The sequence below is a fragment of the Cupressus sempervirens genome, chromosome 7 (genome assembly GCF_028749045.1).
Source record: "Cupressus sempervirens isolate cs-2001-9-10 chromosome 7, ASM2874904v1, whole genome shotgun sequence".
Classification (NCBI taxonomy): Eukaryota; Viridiplantae; Streptophyta; class Pinopsida; order Cupressales; family Cupressaceae; genus Cupressus; species Cupressus sempervirens.
This window is the reverse complement of record NC_143124.1, coordinates 289,361,710-289,376,806: the sequence shown is the minus strand read 5'-3', so window position 1 is coordinate 289,376,806 and position 15,097 is coordinate 289,361,710. Positions and strand designations below refer to the sequence as shown.

The 15,097-nt window shown below is 30.4% G+C and overlaps 2 long non-coding RNA genes across 3 annotated transcripts; both read left to right on the top strand.

Annotated features, from left to right (window-relative positions):
- Window positions 1-4,442: 4,442 nt before the first annotated feature.
- On the top strand, window positions 4,443-5,527 carry LOC149546561 (uncharacterized). 2 transcript variants are annotated; one of them, XR_016353747.1, is made up of 2 exons: window positions 4,443-5,226; window positions 5,313-5,527. It is a non-coding gene; the product is annotated as an uncharacterized LOC149546561 (long non-coding RNA). The 2 variants fall into 2 exon arrangements; XR_016353746.1 differs by having other exon boundaries at window positions 4,465-5,194.
- A 2,139-nt stretch (window positions 5,528-7,666) lies between these two features.
- LOC149546560 (uncharacterized) lies at window positions 7,667-9,393 on the top strand. Its single transcript, XR_016354358.1, has 2 exons — window positions 7,667-8,991; window positions 9,110-9,393. It is a non-coding gene; the product is annotated as an uncharacterized LOC149546560 (long non-coding RNA).
- The last annotated feature ends 5,704 nt before the right edge of the window (window positions 9,394-15,097 follow it).

Below are 15,097 nucleotides of genomic sequence, written 5' to 3'. Positions count from 1 at the left end.
AAATTTTAAATTTTCCCATCATTATGCACCGAGGAGAGCAATTTTGTCAAGATGTGGTATTTTTTCATGAAAACTACAATAGAATTAACTTTAGAGTAGGTGAATTTAATTCATTGCACTACACTCAATTTGAGGTGAGTTTGGTAACCCATTTGAGGATTCCTATTTGTAATTCATATTTTTAAATTTTCTATGAGTTTTTTTCCTACACTCTTAAAAATGAATTGAGCTCATTTCTCTATGCTTCATGTATTGTATTTTATATGATTTTTGTTCTACATTAGGTGGAGTTTTTAAAGTGTGGTGTTTGTGAATGAATTATCCCATTTGATTTCTTGAGCATGCCTCTCATTTAGATGAGTTTTTTACTGTTAAAGGTCATTTAACAAGGGGGGATTTGTCTAGGTTGTATATTTTTATTTGTGGTGCTTGCTTCATTTTTATGTTTGTTCATATTTGGATTTGTAGAGAATCATTTGCTTTTGGTGGTATCTAGGGTTTGCCGACAAATTATTTGAGTTGTTTCTTCTACCTAGGTCACTAAACATAGGAGAGTCAATCCATGTTTTATATTTCATAATCATTTTTTATTCTCATTTTAGTTTTGGTTTTAATTTATTATGGTGGTTAAGGTTTGTAGAAAATTTTGGTTTGTGTTGCGTAGGGTTTGTAGATAATACTATTTGAATAAATAAGTCTCTTACAAAGGTCGATTTGTTAGGTGGAAATACAAAGAGAGATAAGGGTATGTTATCTAGGTTAAAAAATTGGTATTGATTATTTGTTGTTGATTGTAATTGGAAACAAAATATATTAGAGAAAATGTTATTTGATTGTAAAAATAAGAAAATGGTTATTCACTTTCCATTTTTTTCAACATTATAGTTTGTAGAGAATGATGTTTTAATGAAAAATATAATTGAAAATGACTGTCAAAAGTTTTGGTAAATTTTCCTTTTGTTTTTTTTCAATACTAATTACTTCATGATGTAGTGATTGACTATTTAGTTTCCATTAGTTGTTGAAATTAGTGTTAAAACAAAGAATATTGTTTATTTCTAGATTCTCTTAAATATCATTAAATAAATAAAATGTAAACCCCTATAGGTTTTCAATTTCTATTGTTTGAAAATACTTGTGTTTGATCAGTAAAAGGTCAAAGTCAATATTTTAAATAATTACAATTTCAATCCCCATTCAAAGTGCAAGCACTAGGGAAAGGAATGGACAAGAAAAACCATGGTGTTTCTCAAGACCAAAGGCATGTGTGCAATTAGGGAGGGAGGGTGGGCCTCCATTACAAAATAAAAGATAACATACCCTCATGGCCCTTGTTGGTATTCAAGAATAATGTTTTGGGCAAGTTTCCTCTAATTGTCAAGGTGGATTTGAGCTTTGTTGAGTAGAGATCTCCTTTTCTAGATCAGTGGCAGTTGATGGCATCAATCCCCACTATCTCATTCAGGTAGCTTCATATGGAGGTGGAATTTCCTATTGTGGAAAAGGCTTAGCCTTTCAAGAAGGCTTGAAGCTGGTCTTTTGAGGTGTGGGGTGTATGGATAGCCTTCATTGACTTTCGACCTCTTGGCGTCCTAGTGGATCTTGACTAGAAGCTACTTGTCTTTGACTTTTCTCTCTATTGCACCTATTATGGAGGGTTTTTTTATGGAGAGGAGGTTCTTAATTTTTTTTAGGTTCTATAGTTTTATGTTGTTGATTTAGCCATTGATTTTTAGGCCTAGCCACTTCTTTATCATTTGTGCTAGTGTAATGTTGGTGTGGTGTCTTCTATCTTGTATGTTGATCATAAGGAAGTTTTATGTTTTCAAGGGCTAGACCAGATGACTAGATGTGTTTGGTTTTAGTTGTAGTCAACCAAGATGTTTTTGGATCTTTGGATTTGATAGAGAAGGATAGATAGGCTTGTTGAAGCCTTAGTGTGGGTACTATAACTTTTGGTGATGAATATGTCTCCCCCTTGTTTTTTTTTTTCCTCCCATGTCTGGGTGGTTGATGGCATCTTTAAAGGGCTCATTTGGGCTTTTTTTCCTTTTTCTTTTCTTAGTTAAAGATTACAACCTCTGTGAGTGTTTGTTCAGTAGTTCTCTATGACAAAGTTGATGATGGTTGGTGGTTAAGTTGCATTCAAACCTTTAGTATTGATAGAGGTAGGCATCAGATGATGTATTTACTTAACGTTGGGCACTAGGTATATTATTGTACCACGAGTCAACACCCTCTTACTACTTTCTCATATAAAACCCAAATCTTTATTTTAGACAAAAATGAAAATTCACAACTCATATTACAATTCCAATTTACCACATTAGGATTTTTTTTAAAAAAACATTTATTCCTACCAATCTAGTTCAATTCGAGTGAAGAAATGGACCCTTGGCAATGCAAATTGGAGTAAGATTATCTTGACCCACATTAACCATCACAAATGAAAATACCACTAAAGAGAGTGGTAGTTAACTTTTTTTGATGGAAATAATTGTGCTTCTTTTGATGGAAATAAATGAATTTCTTAATAAATACATAGATACATTATTGTACTTGTTGTAAGGAAATAATATTGCATTCACTTGTGTACAATTATTACAAAAGTGAATTTTTTTTCTACCAATGAGCAATAATTATTTTCCTATAACTTCAATTTTCTAAAGTTTTCCTATTTAGTTATGAATTTTATATATGAAAAATATAATTTTTCTCAAATTCTATTGGTCTATTTGATTTGGTCTTACAGAACCCTTTTTTTGTGGAAGGATATACCTTAATTCTATGTTTTCAGTAATATTTTTGTCAATGCATGAGTAATATTTTTAAAAAATGATAAATGATTATGTAGTTAAAATAAAATTTAATTAGAAATCAAATATAATTAATACAAGACTTATAGTTTTTAATATACTACAATTTAATCTTTGTACTTAAAATTGGACTAACAAAACAAACTTTATCCTTTTTTTTATCAATATATCATAATACAAAGAATATTAAAAAAGCAATGATATTTTTTTAATAATGCTCAATAAGAAATTATAAGAATAAATATTATTACTTCAATTTTGATAATAATGAGAATCTATTTTAAGGGAAAATTATTTATTATTAATGAGTTACTTGGTACTTCTTAGATTTTTTAAAATTGTACAATTAATTTCATACATTCTATTAAATGAATTAAAAATAATTGTTAAATATATACATAATTTAATAATTTAAATATAAGAATAAAGTTATAAGCTATTATGTCTCAAAATTTTATTAGATAATAATTTTGATTAAAAGAATAACAAAATAAAATATTGACTATAGACAACAATAAGATATATTTATTTTATATTAGAGATATCTAAAATTATTAAAGTTGATTTTTTTATATATTCTTATCAAATATGATATTTTGAAAAGTCATTAATCTTTACTAGATAAATTAGAAAATGCTATGACTTTTATAGTACTTCGTAATATTTATCTGAGAATTAATCATTTTTAAATAACTTAGAAAATATCATGACTATTATGATTTGTTTAAATTATTTTATTTAATTAATATGTAAATTTTGATATATTGTCGTCTGAAAATATTTATAGTTATTAATTTTTTTTAATTAATTATTTTTTAAGAATATTTATTTAACTATTCAATTAATTATTATTACAATAAGTACTAGCCATTGTACAAGATCAATGAATGTATTAGGTGATATTGAAAAGAGATTAGATGATAAGTTTTATAGGAATGAATGGATTAGGTGATGATGATACAAAGTCTGATGATAAATTTCATTGAAATGAAGGAATGAACTTGGTCATAAGGCTCTTAGAAATGAAAGATTAGGTGAAAGAACTTTTTAGGTGAGGAAAAATGTTATTTGTGTACAATGTTCAATAAAGTAATACACTCAGTCATAAGACTCTTAGAAATGAAAGATTAGGTGAAGAAAAATATTATTTGTGTACAACGCTCAATAAAGTAATACACTTAGTCATAAGACTCTTAGAAATGAAAGATTAGGTGAAAGAACTTCATAGGTGAATCTTGAAAAATATTATTTGTGTACAATGTTCAATAAAGTAATACACTTAGTCATAAGACTCTTAGAAATGAAAGATTAGGTGATGAAAAATATTATTTGTGTACAACACTCAATAAAGTAATACATTGAGTCATAAGACTCTTAGAAATGAAAGATTAGGTCAAAGAACTTCATAGGTGAATCTTGAAAAATATCATTTGTGTACAATGCTCAATAAAGTAATACATTCACTCATAAGACTCTTAGAAATGAAAGTTTAGGTGAAAGAACTTAAATGAAGAAAAACATTATTTGTGTACAACGTTCAATAAAGTAAATACATTCAGTCATAAGACTTTTAGAAATGAAAGATTAGGTGAAAGAACTTCTTAGGTGAAGAAAAATATTATTTGTGTACAATGCTCAACAAAGTAATACACTCAGTCATTAGACTCTTAGAAATGAAAGTAATACACTCAGTCATTAGACTCTTAGAAATGAAAGATTAGGTAAAAGAAAAAAATTTATTTATGTACAATGCTCAATAAAGTAGTACAGCGTGGACTGAACAGAGAGGCTTGGCGTGATGTGGGGAACAAAATGTTTCTTCACATGTATTAAGTTACTTCAACGAATAGCAAAGGCATACAAATATATCAGTTGGATATTTAGAAACGTGAAGGCATATAATTATAGCAGTCCCTATGGCAGGCATAGAGATGAAGAAGCAGGTATGGCGACAACCGAATTCTTGGCGGGTCTTGTTACCAAACTCGAATACTCTTCGACTCTTCGAGTTTGGTAACAAGACCCGCACAGAAGCTGGCCTCTGTGACGGATGAAATTATAAGTAAATTCAAGGAAGTCATATACCTTTCAGACCGATACTGGGATCGCCAATATGCGCTTACAGATCCTTCCCCAAAACTGGATGTGCTAATTATTCCCAAACCAGCTAAGCTCAAGGTATTTCATTTTGAGAAGCTTAGCATGTATGAGTGAAGCGGCTGCTAATCTTGATACGGTCAAAGAAATCTTTCAAAGGCCTAAAATAAGATACGCAAATCTTTGTGACAGAAATGTGAATGAAAACGGTATAACTGAGCGTAGGAGTGCAGCGACAGAATATTATCTCTTCATTCAGATAGCTGAAGAAGCGGAGAAAGGTTAAGAAAAGCTCAGCTCGCGCTATTTAACGGTAGTTTTCCTGTCTGCCATCTTTAGTTCGAAGTTGTTTTAACAGAATATCTTCAGAGGGCTAATTCTCGACTGACCGTATTGCAGGTCATGGCTCAGATGCTGTAAGACAGGGGAAGAAAGGTGATGAAAAAAGGAAAGGGAAGGATAAGGGATCTGGACAGAATTGTAATATTTGGTAACCGTAGGTGCTGCAAGTGAAGTTATGTATTCATTATATGCTACAAAAATGAATTTTTTTAAGCTAATCTAACAAAGTTGAAAAAACTATACTTAATGAATGCACTCAAGATTCATAGCGATTTCATTTATCTATGTCATATTCAAGAAACCAAAACCCTTTGTTTTGACTTTTTTTTTTTTATGATCTCTTATTTTTTTTTTTAAATATACATGGCAAAGACTGTCATGTTCCTACTATTAGGGTTATCTTTAAAGATGTAATATCTACAAAATAATTGTTAAAATCATAACAATAACAATTCTAACTATACTATTCTATCTTCTAATTGAATCCCAATCTTAATGACATCTCCAGATTAGGTATCCTAATCCTTAGTTATTATTTTGTTTTCTCATGGGATGCTCTCATTAAGGTTCTTCTTGGACGAGACATCCTCTATCCAAGGCCAATAACATATGCATATGTTGATATCATCAGAATATTCTGGCACATGGAGATTGTCTATTAATCCTAGTCATGGTTGTAAGATGGAGACCTTAATGCCTCACATACCCCATAATAGAGATTCCCTTAATCTCTATGGTGGAGCCCAATAGACTTACAAAATATTATTTATTTCTCATCTAGCCATTCATACAGGGTTACTCATCTCTCACACTAGCACAATAGTCATTTATACAAGGATCTCACTTCTTGTAATGGCACTATGAGATTCCATCTTAGTCATTCATACTGGGTTACTCATTTCACGTACTTGCATGATAGCCATTTATACAACCTTTGTGAGTGTTTGTCCAATAGTTCTCTATGACAATGTTGATGATGATTGGTGGTTAAGTTGCATTCAAACCTTTAGTTTTGATAGAGGTAGGCATCAGATGTTGTATTTACTTAATGTTGGGAACTAGGTGTCATTATTGTACCATGGGTCAGCAACCACTTGTTGCTTTCTTATATAAAACCCAAACCTTTATTTCAAATTAAAATGAAAATTCACAACTCATATTACAGTTCCAATTTACCACATCTAGATTAATTTTTTTTAGAAAACATTTATTCCTACCAATCTAGTTCAATTTGAGTGAAGAAACGAACCCTTGGCAATGCAAATTGGAGTAAGATTATCTTGACCCACATTAACCATCGCAAATGGAAATACCAGTAAAGAGAGTGGCAGCTAATTTCTTTTATGGAAGTAATTGCGCTTCTTTTGATGGAAATAAATGCACTTCTTAATAAATAAATATATGCATTGTTGTACTTGTTGTAAGGAAATATTATTGCATTCACTTATGTACAATTATTACAATAGTGAATTTCATTTCTACCAATGAGCAATAACTATTTTCCTATAACTTCAATTTTTCTAAGTTTTCCTATTTAGCTATGAATTTTATATCTAACAAAAATATTTTTTGTCAAATTCTATTGGTCTACTTGATTTGGTCTTATAGAACCCTTTTTTGTGGAAGGATATGCCTTAATTCTATTTTTTCAGTAATATTTTTTGCAATGCATGAGTAATATAATAAAAATAAATGATAAATGATTATGTAGTTAAAATAAAATTTCTTTAGAAAACAAATATAAATAATATAATACTTAGAGTTTTCTATATAGTACTATTTAATCTTTGTACTTAAAAATTGGACTAACAAAACAAACTTTATCTTTTGTTTTGTCAATAGATCATAATACAAAAAAAATATTAAAAAAGCAATGATTTTTTGTTTAATAATGCTCAATAAGAACTTATAAGAATAAATAATATTACTTCAATTTTGATAATATATCTATTTTGAGGAAAAATTATTTATTACTAATGACTTACTTGGTAAGTTTGTAAAATATACTTAGATTTTTTAAAATAGTACAATTAATCTCATACATTCTATTAAATGCATTAAAAATAATTGTTAAATATATATACAATTTAAGAATTTAAATGTAAGAATAAAGTTATAAGCTACCATGTCTCTAAATTTTATTAGATAATGTTTTTGATTAAAAGAATAACAAAATAAAATATTGACTATAGACAACAATAGGATATATTTATTTTATATTAAAAATACTTAAAATTATTAATGTTGATTTTTTAATATATTATTATCAAATATAATATTTCAAAAAGTCATTAATCTTTATTAAATAAATTAGAAAATGCTATGACTTTTATAGTACTTTGTAATATTTACCTAAATATTAATCATTTTTAAATAACTTAGAAAATACCATGACTATTATGATTAAATTATTTTATTTTATTAATATTTAAATTTTGATGTATTATCATCTGAAAATATTTATAGTTATTATTATTTTTAATTAATTATTTTTTAAGAATAGTTATTTAACTAATCAATTAATTATTATTACAACAAGTACTAGCCATTGTACAAGATGAATGAATGGATTAGGTGATATCAAAAAGAGATTAGATGATAAGTTTCATAGGAATAAATGGAATAGGTGATGATGATACGAAGTCTGATGATAAATTTCATTGAAATGAAAGAATGAACTGGTCATAAGACTCTTAGAAATGAAAGGTTAGGTGAAAGAACTTTTTAGGTGAAAAATATTATATTATTTGTGTACAACACTCAATAACTCTCATAAGACTCTTAGAAATGAAAGATTAGGTGAAAGAACTTTTTAGGTGAAGAAAAATATTATTTGTGTACAACGCTCAATAAAGTAATACACTTGGTCATAGGACTCTTAGAAATGAAAGATGAGGTGAAGAAAACTATTATATTATTTGTGCACAACGCCCAATAAATAAGACTCTTAGAAATGAAAGATTGGGTGAAGAAAAATATTATTTGTGTGCAACGCTCAATAAAGTAATACATTTAGTCATACGATTCTTTCATAAATGAAAAATTAGGTGAAAGAACTTTGTTAAAGAAAAATATTATTTGTGTACAACACTCACTAAAGTAATACAATACAAGATGGACTGAACAGACAGACTTGACGTGATGTGGGGAACAAAATGTTACTTCACATCTATTAGTTTACTTGAACGAATAGCAAAGGCATACAAATATAACAGTTGGATATTTAAAAACGTGAATGCATATAAATATAGCAGTCGCTATGGCAGGCATAAAGATTAAGAAGCAGGGATGGCGAGAACCGAATTCTTGGCGGGTATTGTTACCAAACTCGAAGACCATGGTCCTCGAGTTTGGTAACAAGACACGTCAGGATGCTGGCCTCTGTGACGGAGGCGAATTGACATTCTGAGGAAATCAAAAATAAATTCAAGAATGACCTTGAATTTAAAATATACCTTTCAGACGGATACTGGGATACTGATCGCCAATGTGCACTTGCAGATCCTTCCCCAAAACTGGATGTGCTAATTATTCCCAAACGAGCTATCCTCAAGATATTTGATTTTGAGATGCCCATAAAAGATATACCGTTCGGTCAAAGAAATCCTTGAAAGGCCTAAAATTAGATACGCAAATCATTGTGACGCAAATGTGAATGAAAACGGTATATTTGAGGGTACGAGTGCAGCGACAGAATATTATCTCTTCATTCAGATAGCTGAAGAAACGGAGAAAGGTAAAGAAAGGCTAAGCCCGCGCTATTTAATGGTAGTTTTCCTATCTGCCATCTTTAGCTCAAACTTGTTTTAACAAAGTATCTTCAGAGGGCTAATTCTCGACTGACTGTATTGCAGGTCATGGAAGGATACCGTAATATTTGGTAACCGTGGGTGCTACAACTGAAGTGTTTGGATTAATATGGGATGGGTATGATTGATAGTGTTGTGTTAGCAGTTTTATTGACTCACTTGCCGTATTGTTTGGGTCGTTATGTTAGGGGGAGGTTTATGTATGTTTGTTATGTATTCATTATATAGTTTCGCGAGTGGCTATGTTATGAAAAGACTTGATAAAAGTCATATTTTTTAAGGAATGTAATGAGTGATTAATATCTTAAATAATATAATATAATTATTAATTGTGCTGGTTCTTTACTAGCAAAGATCTTTTGAAAGGGTTTTTTTTTTTTTTTTTTCGAAGGTGGGTGTTGATAAATTTGGAGGAAGTGTAACTCTTTAGATATGGATGTAAATGTAAATGACTATTAAAGTTCTTTTAGACTACTCTAAAAGATTTTTCTTATTTTCAAAATCTAAATATTTTTTTGAAGCATCTAGATCCCCCTTCATGTTTCTATATTCCTATAGACCTTATCAGCATCAAGAATATTATAATTGGTAAGTTTAAATAATCTAAGATCAAACTCAAACCATAAGAACTCAATTTTATATTTAGAAAAAAAATAAAATCACATTGCCTACAAGATTGGAACAAGATGACAAGTAGTAGCAACCATAAATAGGCACTAGATCAAGTACCTTATTTAGATCGGCCCTTGGCATTGCACATGCAAAATCCATTGTCAGTGTCATCTTCCTATAGTCCATACAATAGTACATGCCCTTTTATGCTTCATAGGAAAGCCCTACAACAAAAAGTTGAGCCCCATACTCATCAATCAAGGAAGTGACAAAATAATTCAAATGCATTATAGAATATTTAAAATGCACTTAAATAGAGTTTAAAAATACCAAAAAAATAGGATAAAACCTATGTTTGGTAGTTAGAAGTCTAGAAGCATCTTCAAAAGGTCTTGACATATGCTACGTGTCTTCCCAAAGTTTTACTAAACCTACAAAAAATTTTATTTGTACAAGAGAAGGAAGAAAAATATAGATCTCCAAGAAAAAGTTAAAGATTAGCATGAAAAATCAAGTGAAAATGAGCCATTTAAACCTACCCCATGATGGATGCCATTTTGTACATAAGGAAATGTGTATTCATGAGACTTTAATGTGAATTTCTAGAAAATGATAGAAAGAACTACCAAATTAACAATTCAAGAATGTCCCATGTCTCCCTACCTACAACTGTTGAAATTTCTCTTAGATCAATATCTTAGTGACAATTCTAGAACGGGATTAAATGTAGATCTAAGATGATGCTTTGAAGATTTGAGAAAGCTATATGAGATCTTTTTGGATGATTGATCTAATAAGATAAAAAAATGAAAATACTATAAATATGGTACTAAAATAATCCTAAATGGTGCATAAATGTTGTACAATTCCCTATAGTAATAATGTTAATGACTTGATATCTCTTAGCCTTAGAATGCCTATAGTAATTTTAGAAGGCACTGTGATTCCCTTTTCTTTCAAAATTTCTTCCTATATATAGGATTTTAGAAGGGATTGGGATAAAGATTTGGGATTTAATTTTGAACCAAGGGTAATGGTGAAATTGGAAATATCTCATAAAACCCCAAGAGAAAGAGTCAAACAGACTTGAATTGTGAGGATAAATAGGGTTTTTCATTTCTTTTTAAATCCAAAAGGATGGATTTTCACTTTTGAGATGATAATGGATTTATTTGATTTATTTAAATTTTTATTTCTTTTCAATTTTTGAATTTTTCTTTTTCAATTGAATTGACATTTCCTCTTGAATTAATTTTCCTGTTATGAAATGATTCTTTTCTTTCGAATTGTTTTTATAATTTGGATTTTGGTATGATCAAAACCTTAGGTAATTAATTGATTAAATTAATTATGTATATAATTTTATGTTGTGATTAATCCAAAGTTTTGTTGTTTTCCTCATTTTCTCTGATATTGTCTTTAATTCTTACTAATTTTATTAGAATCATGCTGTTCAAGTCATGCCAATTTTAGGATGCCTATATAGGTACTACTATTGTTACTTTCAATTGCAAGTGGTTTAGAAATTTAAGTCTTTAACTTTCCATTACCTTTCATTTCCATATGTGTGCCTACTGCCTCTTTGAATTCCTCTCTACTCATACCTGAGACCTTGAGTAATTCATCAAATTTCTTATCTATTTTTTTCTTGATTTCCTTACTATACAATTGTTCTTTTACTTAGCTTCTCTTCATAGGTATCCTATCTAAGACACTATTGATCTCTCTTTGATTCTAAAATCAATCTAGTCTACCCTTCAATTATCTGTTCACCTACTTCAGAGCCCAAAATGTCAACAAACTTCACCCTAGGCTTTACTACCTCTATGAAAGTCAAGTTTGTTTCAACCATAAAGAACAATTCAGGTTTTTACTTCTCTAAATAGTAGGAGGTATTCGAAATCTTTGTTTTATTTTTTCATGAAAATATTTCATCATTCTTGATATGTCATCTATTATCTTGTCAGTAGTTACTTCTTAAAGTAGTAGGTAATCATTTTCATTGTACTCTTGTTATAATTTCACTCATAATTAGGCATTCTTATAAATCTTATCATTAATTGAAAGGATAGATGTATCAAAAGTGATTCAAATTAAAATTTGGTTTCTTTTATTTTCTTGATTTTGTCTAAATTATTCATCAACTATGGCTTAAGAATCTCACACATGTTGACTTTCTCTTTTAGTACCTATCATCATATAAGTTGCATGTATAAATCCAATAGGTACATAATTCACCCTTGAACTATAGTTCATCTTAAATCCTATGATTTTTCTCATCAAACTAACATCAATTCATTTTATCTTATCTACTTTCATGTTTACAATATCTAATATTGATTTAGTGTTGGTCTTTGTTGGAAGTCTTATTGGGTAACAAGATACTAAAGGGGGGCGGGGGGTGGGGTGAATTAGTATCTATAAAAAAATTCATTGTTAAAATAGTTAATTGTATTCACTCTTAATACCATGCAATCATAAACTATAATGCTGAAATGAAATCTTATCTAAGAATAACATTTATTAAGATATAAACACATGACACAAAGATTTTGATAACCCAAAAACACTTCAAGGTGAAGGTAAAATTGGGGAGGGGATGAAACCCACAAATCTTTACTACTGTAACAAAAATGTTTTCTTGTTAAAGATACAATTTGATCACTTTTGATTATCTACCCTATGAGGGATCTTCTTTGTCAAAAGGTTTACACAACTATTAGGTCTTACCTTAATTAAAGTAGTTTACACTTACAATAAAGTAATGACCTTGCTAAGAGATTTAAATAGGTTTGTTAGAACCACCCTATTAAGAGATTCACCCTAAATTCTTTGTTAGGATATCTCAATAAATGATCCTTCAATTATTTCTTAAATTTTTTTATGGACCTCCTCTCTTCAATGCCTCAAACTGATCTCCTTGTTTGATATTCTATTTTATGTCCTTCACTACTAGGTTGCTATATCTAGCCTCGTTCAAACTTAGCCTTCCTTGCTCTTGTTGGAAATGAGAATAGAGTAACTGAGAGGGGGAGGGGGTGAATCAGTTACTAAAAAACTTTCCACAGTTCCTAAGATGTATGAATATACCCTTGATCTGATTAATATAAAATGCTAAAACTTGATAATGTAGTAAATGATAAATATTAAGAACTGATATGTTATCATGCAGAAAGCAATTCAACAATTAAGAACACAAGAGACACCAGTTTTAACGTGGAAACCCAATATGGAAAAAACCACCAATGTAACTAGATACTATTTTTCACTCTTCTAAAGTGAGCCCTGTTAGGATCCAACCCTATTAAAGGTTACAAAAACACACTGTTAGGTGTGACCCTATTAAAGGATTTAATCACTTTGTTAGGAGTGGCCTTGCTAGAGGTCTTTAGAACAGTTCAACTGAACTATCACCTTGTTAGAGGATTTATTGAATGGCTGTTAAACCAACTTTGTTAAAAGATTTTGAATTCACTATTACAATGGTTAGAAAGCAACAATGAAGTGACCTGATATAATGTACAACTTATCTTTGCTGATTACAGATCTCTGTTATGCTTGACTGGATCCTTACTGATCAAATACAACTTTACAGCTCCTTCAACACATATGATCCTTCATCAGAATTTTCTCAACATTCGCCTTTTCATTTCATACTATAATTCGCATTCATAACTTCTTTTTCACAATCTCACACACACTTTAATTCATAACTTGAATTACCATATATACCTTTAAGATTATCTTAGTCGGCTCGAATCACTGACTAAACAAACAATTACAACTGTCGGCTAGACGTAATTAATTTGCAAATCCCTATACTGGCCGACCCTACATGGTAAAATTTGTTCAAAAAATAATTTATGTGTTAACTAACTGAGCTCAGTTAATATAGCGAACTTCGAGACAATCCTTCAATCGCCAGGAGAACTCGGTAAGTACTAAGTTTCCTGAGATAATCGAGTGAGCTCAGTGGAAACTACGCTTTGAAGACCGAGTGAAGCTCAGTTAACACTAACTTCTCCATGATTCCTTTGATGACCAAGTGAGCTCGGTAGAAACTACCCTTTGGAGACCGAGTGAAGCTCGGTTAACACTAACTTCCACATTTCCTTCGTTGACTGAGTGAGCTCGATGAACACTGTCTTTCACCTTTCCTTTGTTGACTGAGTTAGCTCAGTTAACACTATCTTCCACATTTCCTTCGATGACTGAGTGAGCTTGGTTGGCACTGTAGATTGCATTACAGACTGTCTGAGCTAGGTGAACTTGAGACTAATGATTGATATGACATTTGTGTGACATCAAGGACAACATTATCCAACAATCTCCCTCTTTGGCATTGATGGCAACACAACATGTCATAACAGAATGAAATTTTGAAAATAAGTTGAACAAGATCACAGACTTCTCCCTCCTTCAATAATCTCCCTCTGTTAAGGGACTTCATGGCAAACTTTTCAAATCTCACAAATTTCAGAAGGATATGACAGTAAATCTTTTCAAATCTCACAAATTTCAGAAGGATATGATAGTAAATCTCTCCCTCTTTGACAACACATGCCAAAGACAATAGAAGTTAAGTGAATTGTAATGTACCTTTAGTACTGATTCATATGCAATGATTTCTGATAAAACTACACCAACAGATAGATCTTCAATCTTGTATGTGTTGATGCATCACTAGACCTTAGTTTTAGTGGACTTCAGATAGGGGAATGACCCCTAACTTACCTCTGAGATACAAAAATGCATCCTTAGGTAAAGGCTTTGTGAATATGTCAGCAATTTATTCCTTTGTATGGATATATTCCAATATGATCTCCTTGTCTTGCACCAATTCTCTGACAAAATGATATTTTATTGCAATATGCTTGGTCTTGGAATGCATCACTGGATTCTTAGATATCTTGATTGCACTAGTATTGTCACAGAACATGACAACTGGTTCTTTGATTTCCATCTTCATTCCTTGCAATAACTACTTAAACCAAACAATATTTGAACAGTTTACTACTGCAGCAACATACTCTTCCTCTGTTGTAGATTGGGATGTACAATTCTACTTTTTGCTTGTCTAAGAAACCAATCTTTTTCCAAGAAAGAATGCTCCTCCACTTGTGCTTTTTCTATCATCAAGGTTTCTTTCCTAATCAGCATCAGTAAACACTTTCAAATCCAAATTACCTCCAAATTTGTACCATAAGCCATAATCTTCAGTTCCTTTCAAATATTGCATCATTCTTTTGATTGCCATCAGGTGAGTTTCTCTTGGCTTTGCTGAAAATATTGCAACAATACCAACTGCAAGGACAATATCTGGCCTGGTATGAACTACGTATTGCAACTTTCCAATCATAGATCTATACAATGTTTGATCTACCTCTTTGGATTCATCATCTTTGGTAAGTTTCAATCAAG